The 23,209-nt window shown below is 48.0% G+C and overlaps 1 protein-coding gene across 2 annotated transcripts in view; it reads left to right on the top strand.

Moving 5' to 3' along the window:
- LOC119407310 (E3 ubiquitin-protein ligase PDZRN3) overlaps positions 1 to 23,209 on the top strand; it is a 145,530-nt gene that overhangs the window by 64,141 nt on the left and 58,180 nt on the right. The window lies entirely within an intron of this gene.

Raw genomic sequence — 23,209 nt, 5'->3', positions numbered from 1 at the left:
GGGGACGGCACGTCCTCTTATCTTGACGTCCTGTCGGAGGACCGAGTCTTGTGCGACGTCGGGGAGCGAACAAAGGCGGAGCTGGGACGCCCCGACGAGAAGAGAACAAAAAACAAAAGAGAAGCATGCAGGCGAAAAAGAAAGGACTAACAAGAAAGCGTAACTGTCTCTGTATGCACCGATATGCCCTTTGAAGTTGCCGCGGCTAAAGACTGGCTGCACACGTACGGCTCAACCAGAATCCGTGCAACATTACGAAAGCTACGGCGCTGTGTACTGTGTAAAGGCTCGGCTGTATACATTAGATCGAGTGATCGAACGTTCGCTACGCTGCAGAAAATGATAGGGAATCTTGCATTAGTTTCATTTTGTGTGTGCGTGATGAGCGAACGGACCTCTAAGCGTCGATGCGGTACGTTATGAATTTGCCTAAGACGACTCGAAGGCGAAAGACATGTTCTTTTCAGTGGATTGTATTTCAGTCGACAGCTAACCCGAAGGTCGCGGGATCGAATCCCGGCCACAGGACCGTAGTCAAGGTCGGGAGGGGGGGATATTGATGGAAGGGGGTGTTTTAACAAATAAATAATGAAAATAGGTGTTTTTCTCGAAGAGTCAAGGCCTTCAGTGAGACAGCGAGACAGCAGCGAGACAAAAGCAATATAAAGATAACAAGTGAAGTGAAAAAAGACAAAAATAAACAGAGTGCTTGCGTGTGGCTTCAACAAGGGACCACATTTCGGACCGTTGCGTGGCCGGAAGAGTCTTGGGCTCTTTTGGTGACGCCCCATATAGGGACGGCGCGGGGCCTCCTTTGAAGTGTCTGTTTACACGGGGGGGTGGGGGGGGGGGAGGGGCTTCTTGAGGGATACCGTACGCGCGGCTTTGTACAAACGCTGGCCGCTCCGACCGCTCCTGGGTCAACGGGGCGCACGTAGGGTGCCGCTGATATACAGTGTGCGAAACGACCGCTTGCTCTCCCCTCGCTCGCCCCCCTCCCCTTTCCCGTACACATACTCGCGACACGAGCACGTGCACGAAAACTTGGGTAATCTGCACAAAACGTACGGGTGCATGTTTATTAGGAAGCTTACAGACAGATCTGTACTGTCTGCGGTAGGCGACCAAAGGCCGGGCGGCCTACCACTGTCTAAGGCAACGGCGGCGCATTACGGTGCATGAAGCGTAAGAACACACGTGTATACTTATATTGAGGTGGACGTTAAAGAACCCCACAGGGGTTCTTTAATCCATAGTCGCCACACTGCGGCATGCCTTATAGTCGTACCGAGCTTTTGTCATGCCAAACCATAATTAAACTGTCATGACCACAACGCCGTTCTATATCATAAGCCCGGTAGCTATAGGCACAAGCGCGTGCCCACTACCCTTACAAAAATGTATTCAGACAAACTATATAGACTGTCTAAAATGGGTTCAGAGTCTATAGACTGTCTAAACCCATTTCTGTAATGGAGAACGACACTGCAGGACAAACACACATGTTTCGGGTGAGCGAGAACTTCGACCAAGAAACTCACAGGGTTCCTTATGACCTCAGCTAAGACGACTGGAAGGCGAAGGCCACCTTCTTTTTCCTCTCAGTCGATGCATTGTTCCTTCCCCGCCACGCCACGAAAGCTTTCTGAACCTGCACTGCCTCCAGGATCGGAGGCACCTCACCTGGTTTTTAAATGCCTCCGTGATCGGCCCAGCTTTGACCAAGCTACGATGTCATGTGACGGCGTCTTCCTGTAACGCTGCCCCATGTAACATCACGATGACGTCACAGACTTTGGCGATCTGTTATGTCATGATGATGTCCTATGGTGACGTCATCGCGGGATTATGATTTTTGCCTCACTTGTGTTGACTCCGCCGACGGGCGACGCCGGTCAATTCTCGCGTTTGATGAGTCATCTAAGGCTTTCGCCTTCATAAATATTCGCTTGTTACACACAACTATTCTGTTCCATTCTATACGGCAACACTGTTGGCAGCACTGGGATCTAAGCCATGCCCACGATACAAAGTTCGTTATATACTGCATAGCTTCTAATACAGCAGTTATGCTTCATTCATTCGTTCAGTTTCCTCTTCCGCTCTCTTTCACACTTTCCTTCCGGTGCTGGGTAGCGACATACTCTATTCGGATGGACTTCCGGATAACACTGACGAGCCTCGGTGGTCTACTGTCTATGGCACTCGAATGCTGACACGAAGGTCGCTCGATCGCATCCCGGCCGCAGTGACCGCATTTTGATGGAGGCAATATGCTAGAGGCCCGTCTGCTTAGATTTAGTTGCACATTAAAGAACACCAGGTGGTCGAAATTTCCGGAGCCCTTCCCTATGGCGTTCTTCATAATCATATCGTGGTTTTGGGACGTAAAACCGCCAATTACTATCGTGATGCTTCTGCTTCTTTTCTGACTGGCTTGCTGGGGAGATATTGAGGTTTATGTCACCTCGGCTACTCCACTTCTATAATTTCTGCAGCGAAAAAACAAGAAAAAAAATGTGGTTACTCAAGATCAAAAATGATCAAGTAAAGCAAAAATACATATAGCAAACTGAAACAAGTTAAAAACAATGACATGACAATGTACAGTTCGCTTGCAGGAGTTCACGATGCAACAGAACGTTCACCCGCACACATTTTTAGTTTTGCCCACACTATACGGATTTACACACCATTTTGTATAATACAGCAACACATCGCTGTTCAACATCACAAGCGCTAATCTAGTCCAGTGATGCTTCTTTTCTTCCAAGTGTTGCCCAATGTCACTGTCTTTCATTCTCTTTCTTTGCATCGCCGAAAAACTGTACTACCTTGGATTGAATAAACCCCCAAAAACAAGCGCTCAAGATTTCCCTCAAGCAACAAAACTTTCCATCCAGTTTCTCCGGCACGGTCGTCAAACAAACGCAATTCCCAGCAAAGCACCGTTCCGTTTGTACAGCTGAGTTCCCGACAGCTAGCTCGGTCCATAATGGAGTTTGTGAGTCAATGCAGCTTTCCGATAAACGCTATACGCCGGGCACGTTAAGGTGCCGTCTCGTATACTAACGACACTGGAAGCACGTACGCTGAGTGAAAGCCTCCAAGGAAAATAGGGGGTTGGAAGACCGGGAGGCGCTGGCACAGCGTGTGTCAGTCCTTCCCGCGCGACATGGAAGGCGAGGGGTGAAGCCACCTTTTGATCGATTAGCGTCGACGCGACGTTGTTTGGCGCAGACTCTCGAAGGGCGCGTTGACCCGTTCGAGCGAGGTGCGAGACGCCGAGTCCGCCGCCTCCACTGTCGCCGTCATCGCGAAATATTCTTTTCTTTCTTTATTTAGCGCGCGTCGCGCCTGGTGGGACCTGTCGATACAGTGTATAAACTCGCGATGCCAAGTGACGAGATACGCCTCCGAGATCCCCGCCATGCCTGCCCCACGTCGTTTCTCGTAGCCTCAGAGACGAGACGACGTCTACCGTGCCGCTGTCTCCCTCACGCTGGTCCAATAATAACCCGATCGAAGAAGGTGCCAGGCATGACGATGCAAAAAAAGGAACTGCCATTCGGGCTCGCTGAAGCGTCTATATATGTATTAGGGCTGTGTCCTCCAATCAGAGTGACGAGTGTGCGATGACACGACGCCTACGTCAGCAGCACGGACCACTGGAAAGACCTGGCTTCCAGAGCTGACGCGTGGGGGTTTGCCGAGGTTGGGCCGTCCTTTCATGTCTAAGCGCAGTGCTGACGTGGCAAAGAATCAGCTCAGGGCTCCGTTTGTGCCAATGAGCGTTACTATGAAGGATAAACGTTATCGCCAAGTTGAGGTTAGGATCTATACAATGAATTCGAATAAAAGAGAAGGAGAAAAGAAGATGGCTTTCGCGTGCGAATGCATGAGGGACCGTGATAGTTCTTTTTGTGTTTTTTTTGGTATTTTTTGTTTTCCTTCTTATTTTATTCGCAGCTTGATTTACTTTTGTCGCTTTCCGAAAGCGTAGGCAGGGTCTGTGCCCTTTTCGGCGGCAGTTGTCAGCCTGTTCCCTGCCTGCTTCCTTCGTGCACTTGTATGTTTGTGTATTTCAATCAAATCGAATAATTGATATTATGACTGTAATTAGCTCATTTATGATGTCAGATCGAATCAATATGCAGCACGTATAAACACCGGCATCTCTTTACATGTCTTGTCAAAAGAGAAAGAACGTTCAGAAGAAGTTTGTAGACAAATGTAAACGAAACTGCAATGCCGTCACCCTAACACTTATTTATGGACCCTTCTCGAACTTTGCCTGTAGACAGTCTTGGGTCCTTGAACTAATGTCTGCGTGCTTTCTATATAAACTCTCGTATGAAACTTTTGTAAGAAAGACAGCTTTGTTCGTTCTGCATCACGCGTTAATTTTGACCGCTTCATTAGACGCAAGGGTGACCGACCCCTCTCTCATCCCACAAAGGCGTACTCTTTGTCGCCCAACTCCGGTTTTCCGGAAGTTGAACTAGCGCATCGCGAACAAACAGAACCGAGCATACATATACAGGGAGCTGAGACAAACGCGAGTTCACTGCCACAACAAACAGTGCACCGTATTTTCCCCTCTTTTTTTTTTTTTTTCTCTCCAGCGAGCATCATCCGTATCCTTCCCCAGAGACAACGGGCGTGGGTCTGGTGACAGTTCGCTAAATCGGTGCACAGACGCCCGAGTTGTGTACTACGCTGACGTGTACACGGTATATCTATATGCCTACGAAAGCAGGAGGAGACTGAGTGCGCGCACGCGCGCGCTACAGCTTGTGCAAGCAAGCCTGTGTATCTCTCTCTCTCTCTCTCTCCCCTACTTTTTCTCTCTCTCTCTCTGTCTTTGCGTACGTGCCTATTCAAATGTCGTGCGTGCGTGTGTGAGTGATAGTTGGCACAGGAAAGCTTTGGGGGGCGGAGGTGGGGGGCGATGTCTCTGCACGCGACTTCAGTTGCAGAAAATATGATGTGGCGACCCCCCCCCCCCCTCCCTCCCTCTGCGCATGCGCCATGACACAATGCAGAGCACACTGTGCACTTCCTAGTGAGCATCATTCTTCCACCTGTGAGAGAGAGGAGGAAGAGGAGGAAAGACGGACACGACAAGACCGGAAGAGAGAGCTATGGTTGGCGTGCCTGGTGCCCGAAGTGCGTGCCCCGTTGCGTAGGAAGAGGCTCCCTAGCGTCGGTTCATCGCGTCTGGATTTCGGGCTCCATTGGGGGAGAAATCGGAAGCACTACGGCTACTGCGGAGGACGTGCGGACGGCGAACGTTGATGTGTATATATAGGCACGAGGGTGCGGGCCGAGCGCACCGCATTCACCCGCGTATAGGGATAGCAGGTGTCGGATGCATTTCTCCCCTCTTCATTTTGTAATATTTTCTTCATTGTCTCGACAGCCTAACCGACACAGACGAATTGCAAAGAAACTGACGCGACACGACGCCTATAGGCCTGGGTTTGGTCACGTTGGTACGTGTTACGTATGTGTGGTTCATCCAATAAACTTCAGTTGATACCAGCGTTATGTTGCGTCCGTTTCTTTCAGTTTCGTTTGTGTCCGTAGCAATGTAGCCACAATGAAGCTTTACCAACTCGCCCAGTGTTCCATCTTAGTCTTTTCTTGAAAGCGAGAAGGGTTGAGTACTGAGCACGCACAGAGTTACCGTGCCCGCTTTTCGCTCGTTACGCAAAAGACACACGACTTGGTCGAGTGCAGAGTGTAACGAAGACACAGTATACCTGAAAGTGTTTTTTTTTTAGCATGTCTTCACATGACACGTCTTGACATGAGAACCGCGTTCTAGATTCCCGTCCTTCCATAAGGAAGGTCGAACTGTAAAGTGAGCGTGGCCGCAAATCTGGGCAACTGCCAAGACATCGCGTGCGTCTACTATGTGAGCTTATACGGTATACAGGGAGCTGCGCGAAACGACCGTACACGGTGCGCGCGACGACGGGGGCCAACGCGTGCACCGCGAGAGTGACTTATCGCCGACAGCGGCGCGGCGCCCGGGGTCGGGACCTCGCTCGCACGCGAGCCCCAACCCCGCGTCGACAAGAATCACGGAGCGCCATGGAGGGCTGCCTGCCCGCTTCTCGCAGACCTGCCTCGCTGACGTGGCAGGCAGTGTCTGGGAGAGCGAGCTGTGATCTCACGAACTATTTCGTGTTCGCTTCTGGGACTCTGTGCAATACGTTATGCAGTGTCTGCGCACTTGGGACCGGTATATGTAGCATAAGCAACCGCCGTGTTGGCCGTGTTTGCATAAGCACTGCCGTGTCTTGCCCATGGTGGCCGCAGTTTGATTAGGGCGAAATGCAAAAGAAAAAAAGGTCGTTTGGTTCGTTATGCATACGCCTAAGACAACTCGAAGGCGAAAGCCATCTTTTTGTTGTTTTTTATTATTTAGATTACGTCTTTTTTTTTTAATTCCTTGACCATTTTCTATGTGACGCCTTTTGTGACATCACGATGACGCCACGGAAGCCGTCATCTGTGATCACGTGGCTTTTCGTAACATTGGTGTTGACGCCGCCGACGGTCACTCTTCGCGTTTGATGAGACACCTAAGGATTTCGCCTTAATACCGTCCGTGCATAGGCGGATATTAAGAACGCCAACTGATCAAAGTTGATTTCTAATTATGAGTTTTTACCTGCTAAATCAGCGATACGGTTATGAGGAACGCCGTACTGCGGATCTCCGGATAGAGTCGACATGGAAATGTTTACGCATTTAAAGAGAAAGACGATGCACAGTACTACGCAGACTTTATGTGGCAGAGCAGAAAGCTCTCTTAATCCATGAAGCAAAAGGCTAAACCAGCAATTATGGGATCAGAGGAAGAGGTGGATGAATTCTGAAGTTTTCTCGTATTTAAAGCAAAAGGTGTACTATTTAATGTACTATGCGTACTCTCATATCCGTTTCAAGCGGGCACGTCAAGTGTATTTACGGGGAGTACACTTCGGCTAAACAGCGCTTCACCAAATGTAAACGACGCAAGCGTACTCGCAGAACAATATACTCCGGCCGGAGCGCGTTCCGTGAACGCAGTTTGTTGCGTCTCGGCCACGGGGGTCACGGCCGGTATTGACTTGCAGCGCTTGTATAACAGACAGCTGCGTTTCATGGGGAGAAAAAACATTACCTGTTTTTATGTGTAAATCAGCGTAAAGGAATCATACGTCAGAATGCTTTTTTTTTTCTTTCTTTTTCATCTACATCTTCGAAAAACGCTAGGGAGCCTTCATGTGTGCGCGCCCCCTCAAAACGGAGCGGGCGCGCACACATGAAGGCTCCCTAAAAAACGCGCTCGCAGTGCGCCGCCGTTTATTCTTTGCTACAAGTGTGCTCTGTTTTCCGGTTTAGCACCGCATACCTAAAGTGTCACTTGGGATCACGAAGTGTGCTCCCCGAAAGTGCACTAAACTTGCCCGCTTGGCGCGGCTATAATATGGACGACCTGTAAGACCGTTCCGGTTAAAGAATGTGCGTGTTTGAAAAAAAAAAAAAAAACACGGTTGATCCCTCCGTCATAGGAATCGGAATAACACGAAAGTAAAACGTGCCATTATAGAAGTAACTGAATGTTTACTGTACATTGATATAAGAGAGTTTGCACGATGTATATTGATGTCTGGCAGCTATAGCACCGTTTAACGTGGATGCACCCACTTTGATGCTTGGTGGTACATCTCCATGCCGACGACTAACGTCCATGTTCAATGATTACACAAAACTTTGTGGTAGCTGTAGTATAGTTAACGGTGAAAGCGCAATCAGAGAACGAGTTGTGATAGCCAGAAGAGCGTCGCATATTGGAAGCAGAACTTGGTCGCCATCCTGCGGCATGTTAAAATGTGATTGAGCACCACCGCCGCACTAGAGAGAAACGCAAAGCGCGTCGTGCCGCCCAGGTAGCCCGGCCGCAATTTTTCTCGGGGCGAGCGCGTAGGCGGGGAACGCGGTGTTACAGCCAGGTGAGGCAGGCGCGCGTCGCAGAGCTATTTCTTGGTTTGATTAGCGTTATGCTATGAGCGAGGCCGACGCTTTTACGACGCTTGCGTTAAGGTCGCCACCTCTACGTGCGTTAAGGAATTGACAAAATTGCACTTCTATTGAAAAGGCGCCGAATGGGACGAACGTGTAACACGTTGCAGGTACTACTCGAGGAAGCCACAGTAATGATGAATTACTTTACTTTACCGCTCCCAGAGGGCAACACCACCCCGCTGACCGGGAGAGTGGTAGATATAAAAGGCGCGTTTGTAAAGCTTCTAAAGTCTGTGACCGTGGCGCAGTGGACAGCGCGCCCGGCATCTCTTGTTGCGGACCCAGCGGTCGTGGGTTCGATGCCCGTTGACGGATCTGATTGTGTACATTTTTTCGACGTCATTTCCGTGACGGAAATACGTCACTGAAGTCTTGATGGACCCCGGCATAAAACACTGTCGTGTTAAAATTTAGAGTACATTACGCAGTCTACTATGCTATGCTCTTCTTTAGAAGGAATCACTGGCCGTCCTTACCTATATTAGTGGTATCAGTCTACAAATGCAAAAGTTACGCGTCTCCCCAATATCTACCTCATGAAAGCCTCCAAGTCGTCTCCAGTTGTCTTGTCGAAGGCTACGTATATGTTTCTTCCGATTCTGAATTCCGGTGAATCACTCTCATGTTCGATGAAGTGTTTCATGGAAATCTGCAATACGTTTACTCAACAGTTACCCTGCAAAGCTCGCTTGTAATATTGCTTTTGAGTTTGAGCTTGTATAAGCAGGGCTGGCTTCAAAGTTTCTCACATTGCTGTAATATATCCCGTTGTTATTGTACACCCCTCACGGCAAACAGCTAACGTATCAGCAGATCGAACCATCGAACCACCAGTTTTAAGTTCGAAATGGGATCACTACGAGAATGGAATGGAAATATTTGCATCTGCCTGTTGACGTTATAACTTGGTAGACGTCAATAATATCCCATGATCATTTTGGGAACAGCGCAAAAGACGAAATACACAGAAGATTCTGCGTCTTTCGTCTTTTGCGCTGTTCCAAAATGAACACGAACCAACTAGACCAACTTTCCCTTTTGCTGCAATATCCCATGAAATTTATTTTTTTTTTCTTTTAACAAGAAAGTATTTTTTATTCAGGGGTCCTCCAATAATTGGTGCATGTCATTTCCGTCATGGAACTGACGTCAATAAAAGGAAGAAGTATGAACGATGTTTTCTTTTTCGATAAGAATGACCAGGTGACGCCGTTTCTCCGTGCATGTTATTTGTAGAGGTGTTTCGAATCTAAGCTAAAGATATGGAATTATTTTTTTTATATGCCAGTTCATATCTTAGCCTATCCTGCCCCCGTTGTACGATGCCATTCTGCAGAGGTTTGCATAAGAGTTGCAATATTAGTGGACTGAACTATGGCCTCATAGGCTGTTCAAGAAGCTGCGAGCGTGTTAATTAAGTTGCAGTAGTGTAATTGGTTACTTTTCTAAAGCATTCGGCTCTATTGCATGTTTATCTCGGCTTTTGGTTAATTCTGCTGCTACGTGACAACGCTGCTGACCGGAAGTAATTAGTTTTCATTTAACTTCTAACCAATGACCCCGTTTTCAGCATACTGCTGCTGTGGGAATAACACCACTTGCAATACAAGCATCTCGTAATTTTCGTACTTCAACATGAAGTTCAATTTTATTATTTCGAAAAAAAAAATCTCTTTTAAATACGGGAGAGTCACAGAACGAGGTCCCACAGTTGGCAACTGCAGTGGGACCTCTTGTCATTTGTTACATAAATAGATGTAGTTAAAAAGGCAGCAAATACAAATAGAACAAAATTATCACGTAAATTATATAATGTTTAAGCGCAACACATCGAATTAATGAACAAATACACCAAGAAATTATTTTGAATAAGCAGCAAGGGGGCTATGTGACAGCCACTTGTAAGACCCCAAGAAGTGATACGGTAATTTAGATTATTAAAAATAACATAATTAAGTGTTAAGAGAGTGAGAACTGTGAACAGTGTGAACTACGAACAAGATCTCTCCATCTCTCTTCCTCTTACTGCTGTGAACGAGGTACAACGAATTAGTTTCATGTTCTCATAACCACTGCGCGCTCCATTAGTCAAGCAGCTAGCATAGCGGTAATACAAAGATGCCTGGAAAACGATCAATGCAATAAGCACGCGAGAGCACGCGCGCTAAGATTCATTAGGTGCGCAGGGAAAGCAAAACGTGGACTAATTAATTATTCATTACTGCAGCCCCGAATCCGCTAGAGGAGCACGCTAGACCGAACAGCAAAACGCATTGTTTGCGTGAGGTTGAAACAATGACTCTAATAAGTAAGCCACGTTTATCACGCCCTTCCGATGCCCTCCGCAACAGCTACGTTTCTAATTTGCGTATTATCTTGCGACTAGAATTGACCCGCTCCACCACACGTGTACGTTCTTTCCGTGTTAAGCCTTAGGAGTGTCGGAATGAGGAGAAAAAAGATGCGTTTATGGCTGGTGTCTGTGAAGTATACGTATTTACTCTATCGATACCAGCAATGTTGGCTAATGATGGGTGTAGTATTGGCTATAGTATGGTGGCTAGTGTTTTTCAGTTATTTCTGCAACGCGGACGCAACTTTGAAGAGTCACTTTTGATCTATGCATAATGACATCGCATCAATGTAAGCTTGACCTAACTTTGTGGGTACTCAGGTAAACAGGCTTTACTTGACATGGTGGAAGTGGCCTTTACGGTACCAACAATCCTGTGAAAACTACATACTTGACCAACACGGAGGGCCGATGACTGTAAGCGTTGGTTTTAGGAATAGTTCTTTCTCAGTAAAGTTGATATTCTATAAAATACTACATCTATATATACGTGAGCGCAATACAGACGAAAAGTTTTGCTCTTTTTCTGTTAGAGGGGCCCTTCTTGCTGAGACTCGGCAGCTTATAAACGATTTCGATGTGCTCGTCTTTCAAGAAGACGGTCGCGAAATGGCGCTCTCGCGGCAGGCAGAGGTTTGAAGTGTCGTGAGGGATAGCGTTGGCTATTATTATTATTATTATTATTATTATTGTTATTTCTTTATGTAAGTCTTTGCGGCCTTCACACAAGCACGGCTCGGCTTCAGGAAGCGCCGACCGTCAGATGAGACACAAGAATAAAAGAGAGAACTCGTTCAAGAAAGGCGCAACGAACCAAAAGCCGCTAAGAGCTGTCAACTGCGCGAGTTTGCTCGCCTTGACGCGGCTGCTGCCGTTTCGCGACAGTTCCCTTTTCGGTCTTAAAATGCGACCCCCCACCCTCTTTCTCTGCCCTTCACGCTCAGCACAGTGCAGCACTTCGGAGTGAAAACAACCGTCAAAAAGTAACTAAACCAACAACTTCAATCAAAGAAAACGACGTCGAAGTTATAGAGTAAATAAGGCTGGTGAGAGCATATCGCTGTGCTTAAAGACTTCGACAGCTTCTTTTAAGAGCTCTCGACGCTCCCCGTTTTGATGGCTTGCCGTGGATGGGAAATATATATCTCTCTCGGGAGTTCCCGATGCTTACTTTTATGGAAGTTAGCTTGCCCGCTTCTCCCGCGTTACGCCAATAGACATACGACTCAGTCGGGTGCAGAGTGTAAAGAAGAGTCCATAAATGCGAGTGTTGTTTTTTATGTACATGTATTCGTACACATGGATTCGTGATCGTGTGAACAGCTTCCGTTAAACCGTTTCGGCGTACTGGAAACCTTGTGTTGGCCTTGATTGCCTCTATATATTGAGCAAGATGATTTCGCCTCCTCAATTAAGAAACAAAGCACCTTGTGCTGTATGCATGTTGTAAGATAGTGAGATAGCAATAAAAAGCTCCTAATTAAAATATTTATGCTTAGTTGGTGCGTATTGAACGTGTACATTATCAACATACCTTGCAATGGCTCGATTTGTAGCTGTAGAAGTGTGATTCCACATGGCAGCTCCAGCTATGTGGTGTTGAACACTGTTTCAGATAACGGCGGCTATTTACTGGAGCCGAGTCCCGCATTTTTCCTGACGTGGTATAATTTCAAAAGCAGAAAAAAAGCTCACATATACAAACGATCGATGTCTCCTATAAGCTATGATGTTATGTGAAAAGTCGCTGCAATTATTTGTGCAATATTTCCAAACTTTATCTACTTATGCTTACATCCTATATAGAACGACATTGAAAGTGTGATACATTGAAACATATCTGTGGAAAGTGCTCAAAACGTTGTAAACGGGAAATAGAGCTTCCCGTTCGCGGACGCCGGTTCACGTATTTGATTCCCGACAACCGGTTGCGTGGAATCAAACCCGCGACGTTTGCTCATCGGCTTGGCTTTCTGTACCCACCTCTCATTTCATCTCATAGTCAGATGTACACTCATTTCATCTCATACACTAATGTAAGTTGCCATTACTAGGCTAAAGTTCTGTTCAGAAAGGTACATAGGAGCGCAGAAAGCTGGAGAGGCTGTCGGAATACTGAATGTTCAGTTTTGCTATCCTACGCTATAAAAATAGCGAGGTATAAAGATAAGAATATTGTATAGAGAGACAGAAAGCGCAGACACGATTACATTCGGTCGCGGTCACCGCGCCCTATTTCAACATCACTCGTCAGCGCAACGAGCTCCAATTCAGGCTAGAGCTACTAGTTTGCACTCATACAAAATGGTGGCGCGACATGTAAGACAAAAACCACATACAAACAGGACAAGTGCTATCAGCGCTTGTCCGGTCTGTATGCGTCCTTTGATCGATATTTCGCGCCGCCGCGATGTATGAACTTTCGAATGACCATCTAACGAGTATTTCATCAATAGTTCAGGTTCGTTGTTCTTATAAACTGTAGTAGTACTTTCGTTATCTTCTGCTACGACATGTGATATGGAGAAATCGGCATGGTAACTGCATTTAGCGCGAAGGCAAAGTATGCGCTGATCATTAAGAGTAAGACGACTGGATTCCAAGAGAATGCAAGAGCGCCAGGGGCAGGCAGAAAGCTGGGCCTGGGTGAGCAGATGAGATTAAGAAGTTTGCGGTGATAACATGGCCGACGCTAGCACACGACCACGATAATTCGCGAAACATTGGAGATGCCTTTGTCTTGCAGTTGGCATGGTAAGGCGGATGATGATGATAACGATATGCTCTGTGAGGTCATCAATACAAAAAAAATATTGGCTCTGATAAAGGCTTCCAGTTAAGACGAGCTACAGATACGGAGCGTTTGCAAGCGATCGTCTCTGAAGGCCGTAGCAAAAGACCGTCACATAAAGCGAATGGTCTCGTCGCATAACTGTCCAAAACTGTAATTGACACGCGCACACGTACGCACCCCTAACCCGGTGCTCGAAATAGCAGGAGAACGATTGACGACCACGAAGCTCCGCCGTCCGTGCTTTATTGCAAAAAGAGCGTGCCCGCGTAGTCGTTCCAAATGACCATTTGGCCCCCCGAAGCCGATGTCGACTTTCGGAGGGGCGTCGAAAATCCCTTCCCTCCCACTCAATCTCTTCTCGCTTCTCTTTCATCTCACCGAAAGGCACCGAGACCGGGCGCTTTCGAAGAGGCACGGCACGCGCCATCTGGTTTCGCGCACGTGCGCGACACGTGACCCTACCCGGACGCCGACGTCAACACACAATGCCGTAAATAGATCACACCGCGCGCTCGCGCGCTGCTAGCCCATGGATGACGTTGCTTACTTGAAGAGCGGATGAAAATGGAGAGAGAGGGGAAGGTAGAGAGAGCGAGGGTAAGCGATGGCGGTAGACCTACAGGAGAAGAAGGTATAGGCTTCTGCTGTTATACTTCTAGTTGGGAAGTTGAGCGTGAGAGAGCTAGCCGCGTTCGGTGAAAACGGGAGTGTGAACAGAAGAGGTGTCATGTGTGTGCGTGAATAAAAAAAGAACAAAAATGAGATATATGAGAGAAAAAAAAAGGGGGGGGGGTGGGGGTGAGGCTAGGAGGCAAGAACTCTGTTGCGCACACCCGGGTTCACAGACAGCGCAGGGTCAATAACCATGAGCCGAGGCTATTCGATACGGTCGGTGCATGCTCGTGACCTTGCGTGTGTACAGAAAGGGAAGCGCGTTGAGCGACGGCAGTGATTCAGAGATTTGCGTATTGCAACGGAAAGAAGCTTAAGGTAAAAAAAAAAAATTGACAGACACCTCAGTCCTTGTATAGATACTGAATGAAAACAGGGTCACCGTATAGCCGAAACTAGCCGACAATCAACAGCCAGCAGTTGGCCAACAACAGCCGATGCTGTAGCAACCATTTGCAGCAATTCAGTCAGCATCGGGTAACACTAGAGCCACGACTTAACCAATACATCACGAACAGCAACTGATTATCCAGACAACGCTGGCGAATACCAGTCACCATTTATAGCTCACAACTGCCATCATATAGCAGCAACTTCCGGCTATACAGCTCTGGTAGCATGAGTGTAAATAACGCACTTGAACGCGGTAAAAAAATTATACGTATCGGATATCACCATACACCTTACGCAAAGTGGGCCGAAGGGGCATAGTAGTTTTGCATTGCCTCCAGGGTAGGAGGCACTGCAAGGTTTCTTCACCTCACATGGTTTTGCACTGCCTCCGTGATCGGCCCACATTAGACCAAGCGAAGATGTCATGTTATGACGTCTTCATGTGACGTCACCTAATGTGACGTGATAGTGACGGTACGTTATGGGGCGTCACAGTAACGCCGTAATGACGTCACAAATTTTGGCGATCTGTGACGCTGTGATGTTGTGATACCGGCACGTCATCGAGAAATTATGATTTTTTTCGCATCACTCGTAGTGGCACTGACACCGACGGTCAATTTTCGCGTTTGATGAGGCATCTAAGGCTTTCGCTTTAAAAAGTTGACAGCCCCTTTTGCTAACACTTTAGCTAAAAGCGTATGCACTCACGAGACACTCAATAAATAACTGACGTTCTCAGTCAATTGAACTGCAGTCGACACAGGAAAGCGAACGAAAGAACCCACACAGCTTGGTACATTGGTTATGTTGCTTGCTTTACATTTATGATATTTTATAGCGCCTGGTCGGCCGGGTCGACCGTGAATGAGTCCATTGTCACCGCGCCGGACACAGAAGGACAGCGGTCAGCGCGATCGCTCGCTCCAATACAGCAACGACCTCGAGCTGTCGCCAGACACCTTTTTTTGTTGTGCGGAACTTATTCTATATTCGCGCTCATCGTCGGGTGCGTCAGAGATCGTACGTACGCGGCGACAACGCGAGCGTGAAGGAAACAACGGGCGCACTGAGTCCAGCTGCGAGCTTCCAGCTTCTCCAGTCGTTGTTCTGTTTTCGCTGACCTTGGAATTGACAGCGGCTGATAAAGGAATTCTTCTCTTTTGTCGTTGACCAGTGCCGAACCGGCTGCATGCAGGCAGATGTGACAACGGTCGGAATACAGAGCATTGCAGTGTAGTCATCTGCGTGTAGAACGGTCTGTTATACGCCACATTACTTCGTTACGTTTTTTAAATATTTATTTATAGGCGAATCCATAGGGACCCTGAGAGTTTTTTTTCATTTGATACCTTCATCGCCTTTGCAGGCATTACAACAGGGGGTTGGGGGTATACAAATCTCTACACAAATTTCTATCAAATTGTAGCATACAAAGCGCGGTAAAATTCACCATTTGACTCTAAACATAAAATATTTGATGGAAGAATATCTCAGCGCCTTGTAATATATGATGCTTACGATATTGTACCGCCTTTGGATGGCCACTGGCTGTTCTCCTTCTCACAGAAGATCCAAAATAGAGAAGGTGGCTGATATAAAGATATTAGAGTTCAGTATGCGAGTAAACACTGTGGTTGAACTGGGCGAGAAACTATTGTCGACGTCGTAGATCGTCACAGAATGTGGCTAGGAGAAGCTCCAAACGACATTGCCTTCCAAAGTGTCAGGAGGAAAGTATCAAAGAACCTTACGGCGGTGAAAGCATCCGAAGACAGCAACCAAAAGAACCTATATAGGACAGAAACAAAACGATGCAGCGGCCCGTCTCGACCCACAGGGAAGCACATACACCCAAGACTCACGTTCCTGTACCGGCTCGTACATAGATAGACATTGAACCGAGCTCCGACAGGAGATACAGTGCGCGCTTTACTCTCTATTGTCTGCCACAACTTCAGGCACAATGGCAAAGGGATCCTCGATCGCCCTGCGCCGTTAGGGCGCCGTGCCCTAGTCGATTCCTTTCTCACGTCGTCGGCAGGAGCTTCTTTCGGACCGTGAGAACAATGGATTCTTCTTCTTCCGTTGTGCCCACTTCTCGCTAGTCCTTAAACGACGCTTCGCCTTCTTGCTCTTCGGGGAAGATCTTTTGTTTCCTAACGCGCCTGTCTACTGATCCCGCTTTGTCTCAATGGCTCGATGTTTCTCCCTCTATCATACTCCCATCGTCTCCGACAACCCCGAAGGATGCGCGGATTCTCAAGGCGCATATAGAGCATCCAAATTGGCCCCAACTTCAGAAGAGGGTGCGTCGTCAGCAGCCCTCTTCTGCTGAGGCTTTCTGGACCTATTGTCGTGTTGCACTGCGTCCGTGATCAGCCCACCTTTGATCGATCGACGATGTCAGTTGATGACGTCATCATGTGACGTCATGATGACGTCACATATTTCTATGATTATGACGTCATGTGATCAGTCATTATGTGCCGTGATCGCTCGCTCGGTAAAGGTAAAGTGGGTTTTTTTGTTCGTGGACGGTCGCCGCAAATTCAAGGTGGGCCATTCGCACTTACGCTGTCAAAGGAAACCAAAAGGTGTCTACCCAAATGTCTGAGGCAATTAACAGCCACCATTCGTCGATGAGATACAATGTCGTGTTGCGTCAAATGCTTGGCCCAATCGTGTGACATCTGTAAGTAGTTGTAACTCGAGCTCGTCAACGTGCTTCGGCGATCGAAGATAAATAGCTCGTTCAGGCGAAGCGACATTGTGTTATGTCGCCAGTGCTACCACCGGTTACCGTCACTATAGTCCATGTCACAAGCTGGTTGCAGCACTGTGGAAGCTACGGGACAGCTTAGTCAATAGGAAGAGCGAACACCCCTCACTATGTATTCATCCGCACCGCGTCGTCTGCTCGGCGTCCCCATATATAGCGTCTGCGCTTACGCGTTGGGCGAGTAGAGCGAGCACACGGCAGCAGGCAATGCTCTTACCGTTGGGCGGCAACGGCAGCTCCGGAAAAAACAAAAAAAACAAAAAAACAACGCGCCTTGAGCGAGCAGCGAGCACTCGGTAGCTATCAACGGTCTTAGAGTTGGGCAGCATAGCGCCGTAAGAGACATCAACATGGCGGCATCCGTCGAAGCTGTTTCCTTGCGCCTCTAAACTTACGCGTCTAAACCTACGCGTCTGTTTGCGCTATGTTCGCGTCCTGATGCTTTGACAGCAATGTATTCGTGTCTATTTTGTGCTGTTTCCAAGATTCATTCTCAAATTCTCGGGGACAAGGCTTAGCAGGCGTGGCTGAACAAACAACTGATCACAATAATAAGGATAAAACGTACCGGATACTTTGCCCTCAGCGTGAGATGACACAAACCGATAGCCGCGATTCCACCTTTTACTTATTGCTGTCAGGAAAGTGGGCAAGTAGCAAGCGTGAGTTTGTGTCGCAGAGGGTGATCGCTTCTACATGGGCGCTGCCATGTTGGTTCACCATCACAATTATCGGCAGTTACCGATGCAATAATTAAACACTTATAACGTACATGCGTATCGCGATTAGCGTATCACGCATTGCTGTGACGTAGCACTTTGCAAACAAACGCAGTTGTCATAGCCTTCTCTAAATATAATGAATTTACAAACAGAACTAGGTTTTGCTGCGCAAGCATCTGGTTTTCTTATGCCTCGTAGCTTCCACCCTGCTGCAACCAGGTTATGAGATGGAGTATGCAGTCAGTTGCAACCTAAAAAGAAAAAATGGCCGCGTATCTGCGTGCTTCGCTGCAAATGTCGTGTAAAGACGATAGAAGAGGCGCTGTGTGAGATATGGACGCCATCTGGCAATACGTCGGGAAACATGAGTGCTGTGTTGCGTGCTGGTAGTCCCGGCGCAGCAGCAGGCGAAGACCGGCGGTGACCAACGCGACCGGCGGGGACGCCAGCCAGCCCGAAAACGCGGTTTGGCGCGAAGCGCTGAATCAGAGAAACGTCCGCACTCAACGAGTACTCTCCACACACTCTTTTATTTACACGTCGCCTGGGTAAAACAGGAACGCCAGAGCGGCGCCCACAACCGGCAGCCTGAAGGCCGCCCACAACGCTGCTTTTTCATTTTTTAAATATTTTTTTCACCTTCTTGGCCTTCTCAAAACTAAAGTTTTTCAACACCAACCCATGGCATTCGTACAGTGCAATACAGAACCGAAACCGAAACACAACAATGAGCTCGTGCGAAGGGCACGGAGGAAGGCAAATTTCAGCGCAGTCGCATTTTCAGCTTTGTTGAAACAGCGCTCACTAGACGACGACGAAGTAAAAGAAGGCACAGGACAGGCGCTGACTGTCCTGTGCCTTCTTTTACTTCGTCGTCGTCTAGTGAGCGCTGTTTCAACAAAGATGAACGCATACCAACTCGCTCAAGCTTCCATTATTCTGCATTTTCAGCGCAGCATAAGAAACTAGGTCCTTAAAATTACGTATGTATGCATTTTCTATTAAAGGAACACGCCACCTAATACTTACCTAGTGATGTTGCACCTCAGATATGCATGATATTTACTTTTTGATCGACAACGTTCACAAATATGAACAGCCGTAGTTCAAGACGGCTGGCCCTTGGGCAAGTGGTTCAACTTCGGCCGAGTGGCTGAATCGAGGGACGTGCCGACAAACAGAAAGACAGACAGACAGAAAGACAGACCAAAATTTCTGCGTTTAAGTTCCCCAAGAAAGACTATCGTCTTTAAAAAAAAGAACTCACAGGTTCCCTTATGCATTCACTTAAGACGACTGGAAGGCGAAAGCCATCTTCTTTTTCTTCTCAGTCGATGTGGTGTTGCTGTCCCGCCACCATATACGAAAGCTTTCTCCACCTAACGTGCTTTTCCACTGCCTCTAGTATCGGAGACACCACACCTGGTTTTTGCGCTGCCTCCGTGATCGGTCCCCCGTTGACCGAGCGACGATGTGATGTGACGACGTCATCATGACGTCATAAGGTGACGTCATCGCATGATGATGATTTTTTGGATCACTCGTGTTGACGCCGCCGACGTGGGACGCCGGTCAATTTTCGCGTTTGATAAAGCATCTAAGGCTTTTGCCTTAATTAGCCCTACCCTCGTAGCTCGAAACCGCGCTGCGCTAGCCCGTCACCTCTGTAAGAGGGCCGCACCGTCTGGTTTTCGTACGAAGCGCGAGTACTTTCTCTTTGATAGTATAAATGTTAGGCATATTGGAAAATAAGGGTTCGTTGTTTCCGATTAAAATATTTGTGTTCGGTAGTGCAGTGATGTCATAATATTTGGTAAGAAGTGCCGGTATATTCAACTTTCCCATCTAAAGCCAGCGAAACAAACGTCTATTGGTATCAAAAAATTCGGCAGTCGGAACACCAACAAGTGTCTAAAGCGGTGTGTAACACTATAGGGCAAATTTTCAGTAGAGTACATTCTGCTCTGGACCGCAGCAGAAAAATTGTTTAATGAAATATATGTCATTCATATCGCGGGAGCCTTAGTCGAGCACCCCGCTGCTCTTAGTCGCCCGTTCAACCTGGTCAATTAGCGCTTGCTGGATGCGGGGCACACCCAACGCTTTACCACGTTACATGATCTTGCCAACACTCACAGGTGGTGCGAATAAACAACACTCCGGAGCAGTGGCAGGCTGCGATGTCCTGCTCGAAGCTCGAAGAACAGCTCAAGCTGATTGACAGAGCTAGCAGGGCCACAGTACGTGGCCACAGGGGCCCTGAACAGAGGGCTTCACCTTCGCCGGCAGAATTACTTTGCCAGAATAAAGTCTTGCATTCATTCGGCCAGGTATAGGGCTGGACAGTCGCTCTTCCCACTGCTACAACGTGTTGGTGTCATTTCTGTGTCTGTCAGGTCATATAGGGCTCTAAACGGTCGCCAGTTTTGCTAAAACGCATGATCACATATGGTAGCCATAACCGTATACATGCTGGGGTTTTAGGCCGCTCCGGACTGATTTTGACCACAACGTGCACCTAAATATAGCACGCGGGTGTTCTTTGCATTTCGCCTCCATCGAAATGTGGCCGCCGCAGCCGGGAATTGAACCCGCGCCCTCAAGCCCCGGCGTACCGCTCTTTTTGTGCGCCTCTTTTCTTTAAATATGATTACCGCTCTACCATAGTATAAATATATATATATATATATATATATATATATATATATATATATATATATATATATATATATATATATATCAGCGACCGCCATTGTGCATGAGATGGCGGCCGTTGGCTGCTTCCTGACCGGACGAACCGGACAGCCCCGTTTCCCCGGTTTCTTCGCGAATACCGTCCATCTGCTTGTCGCTTCATTACAGACCAGGTCTGTCGATACCCGGGGGTCCGTTTGCATGGAGTAGTCGAACGAGACTTTCAGACAGACGCCGCTTCACGGAACAACGCCCATTCCTTCGTCCAGCCCTCAGTACCGTTCCCTCTACCATCGGCAGGCCTCCATCGGCAGGCCCCTAGGCGCGATTTAAACCCGTGACAGAGCGGCTGTCTCATACCAGTAGGTGATTCGAAGCAAGCATTATTAAATGCAGGGAAATTCGAGGATATCGGCGACGGAATTTCGCCATATCGAAGCCCCCTGCTGCAACTCATGCGAAACTAATCCCAGCGACCAACAGACCTACCGAGCTGAGAGCTCAATATTGGAAGTTCAAACCGAGAGTTCAATATTAACTTGTGGAGGCCTTGTGCAGCGTTGACGAAGCGACGTTTGATTTGTATGAACGTGTTAGCGTTGAAGTGATGGTTCCCTCGAGTTCCTCCTGACCATCGCTTTGTTCATCGGCAGCGCATAGTTCCTTTATGAAACGCTAAAATAGGATGAACGCTGTCACGGTTCAAATAGCAACCAAAGAGCAGTGAAGTCAATATAAATATAATCAATATGGGGAGATGGAGGGAAGGGTTCGATACGATTGCTTTCTTCGGAACGAACTTCATGCGCACGAAAAACAACACACGAGGAAGGTTTGACAAGGCACCATCGCTTGTGCTGTTTGTTTGCTTTGTGCGAAATCTGCACCTGTCGTCTCTACTGCGTTTCTAGCTTATTTACGGTATAGGTGCTGTAACTTTGGTGTCAAGTTGTTGGAAATAAGTGGGATTTTTAGTATCATTCACTTGGACTTACTTTTTCATTCACCATCCTTTTTTCTTTTTTTCTCGATTTGACAACGGCACGCAGCTACACGTCCTGTTTCATGCAATTATCGCCCGAAAGAATTGACGTCGCTCTCCGTTGCATTCCGCGACACACTGTATATACACAGCATCCTGCACCAGCGTGACTGGCTTTCACGAAGCTTATACAAAACCGACTTCCGCGCGTATTCATACATTACAGGCACCAATCAATGAATCGATCCGTGGCTCCACGCACCTTCACGCATGACGCCCTATCATCACGCGATCCTCATCAGAAGAAACTCCTGCAACTTTTCCCGGGATTCACTCCAGTGCTGTACTGTGCACTAGCACATACGATGACTCTAGTCATCGTATGTGCTACATTTGCGCTGCTGCAGTGTTACGCGCAGGTCCGGCTGGCAACCACAGCCATGCGGCAAAGCCGCGCTCCACATTTTTCTTTTTGTTTTTGCAGGCGACATGACTGGAGTGTCCCCGACCGGCGATTAACTTTACTGGCAATAACTGGTGCTAGTCCAGTTCGCTGCAGCGGTGGCGGCGGCAAAAAAAAAAAGCAAGAAAAGAAATTAAAGCTAGTTCCATACCTGTGAAATATGAGTAAACAGATGATCTGGGAAGCAAGGGCCATCACCTGGCGAACGCAGATTCAGTTTTTTTCTTCATCATCTTCTTTCTTTCTTTATCTCTTTGTACATCTTCTTCCTTTTACGTTATCTCTTTCTATATTGCCCTCTCTCCTCCTTTTATTCCTCCTCATCCTCATTTCCCTTTCCCATCCCCTTGCTAAACTATACTACGCAATGCTATGTCATGTTTTACCCTCTCCCGTCCTCCTCACCTTCGCATCACTCCTCCTCCTCCTCGCTTCCCTTTTCCACCCTCTTGCTTACTGTACTATGCATGGCTATGCAATGCTAGGAGCTGTTTCGCGCATACCCGCTTTCTGAGGCGCATACCCGACGCGTTTTCGGTCTACGACACCTGCCTTACTCTGAGCTTAAGTAGCTGCGCTGTTAAAGTTGGCATGAGCATCAGTCTCTCCGCAATGCACAGTTGCTAGCGGCTTTTGGAAAACAGACTCGCAATGTCGGCTACCAGAAGGTAGCGTATACAGTAACTCTAGTCTGCACGGTCCCGCAGCTCCCGTTCTTTCATTGTGGTCGTTCAAGTATCATCTTCCACGGCTAACATTAATGACAGGGCCGTGAAAGCCGGCTCTTCTAATGTCTCAAAGCAACAGCAGCCGCTCCGCTATCATCGAAGCACCTACGGCACCAAACTACCCGGTAGGCCTCCCAGCACCCAGCCGTGCCACATACAATCGGAGTTGCCAGAGAAAGGGCGCCACTGGTAGGACGTGCACACAAGGCGGCATCGGCGGCGGTCCGAGCCTTTTTTTTTTTTTTTCCAAAACCCTCAGCCTCTTCACGTACCGCCGCTGCTGTTCATCGTCTTCGTGTGACACTCCTCGCCTTCTTGCGCCCACCCTCCCCCTCCTCTGCCACCCACTCCTTTTCCCGTCCAGTCCAGAGGCCGAACATCTGCCGCAGATGGATTCTAATGGTGGCCCAAAGCCGTCGCTAATGCTTCCTTCCGTTCCTGCCAAGCCAAGCCAAGCCTTGTCTTGCAGACGCCCGACCGCCGCCGCCGGCTTCAGCAATGGACCGTATACAAGAGGCTCCATAGAGGCGCCATTAAGAAAGAG

Source organism: Rhipicephalus sanguineus, chromosome 10 (assembly GCF_013339695.2).
Source record: "Rhipicephalus sanguineus isolate Rsan-2018 chromosome 10, BIME_Rsan_1.4, whole genome shotgun sequence".
NCBI lineage: Eukaryota > Metazoa > Arthropoda > Arachnida > Ixodida > Ixodidae > Rhipicephalus > Rhipicephalus sanguineus.
The sequence above is the reverse complement of the archived record's forward strand: the minus strand, read 5'-3'. Positions and strand labels throughout refer to the sequence as shown.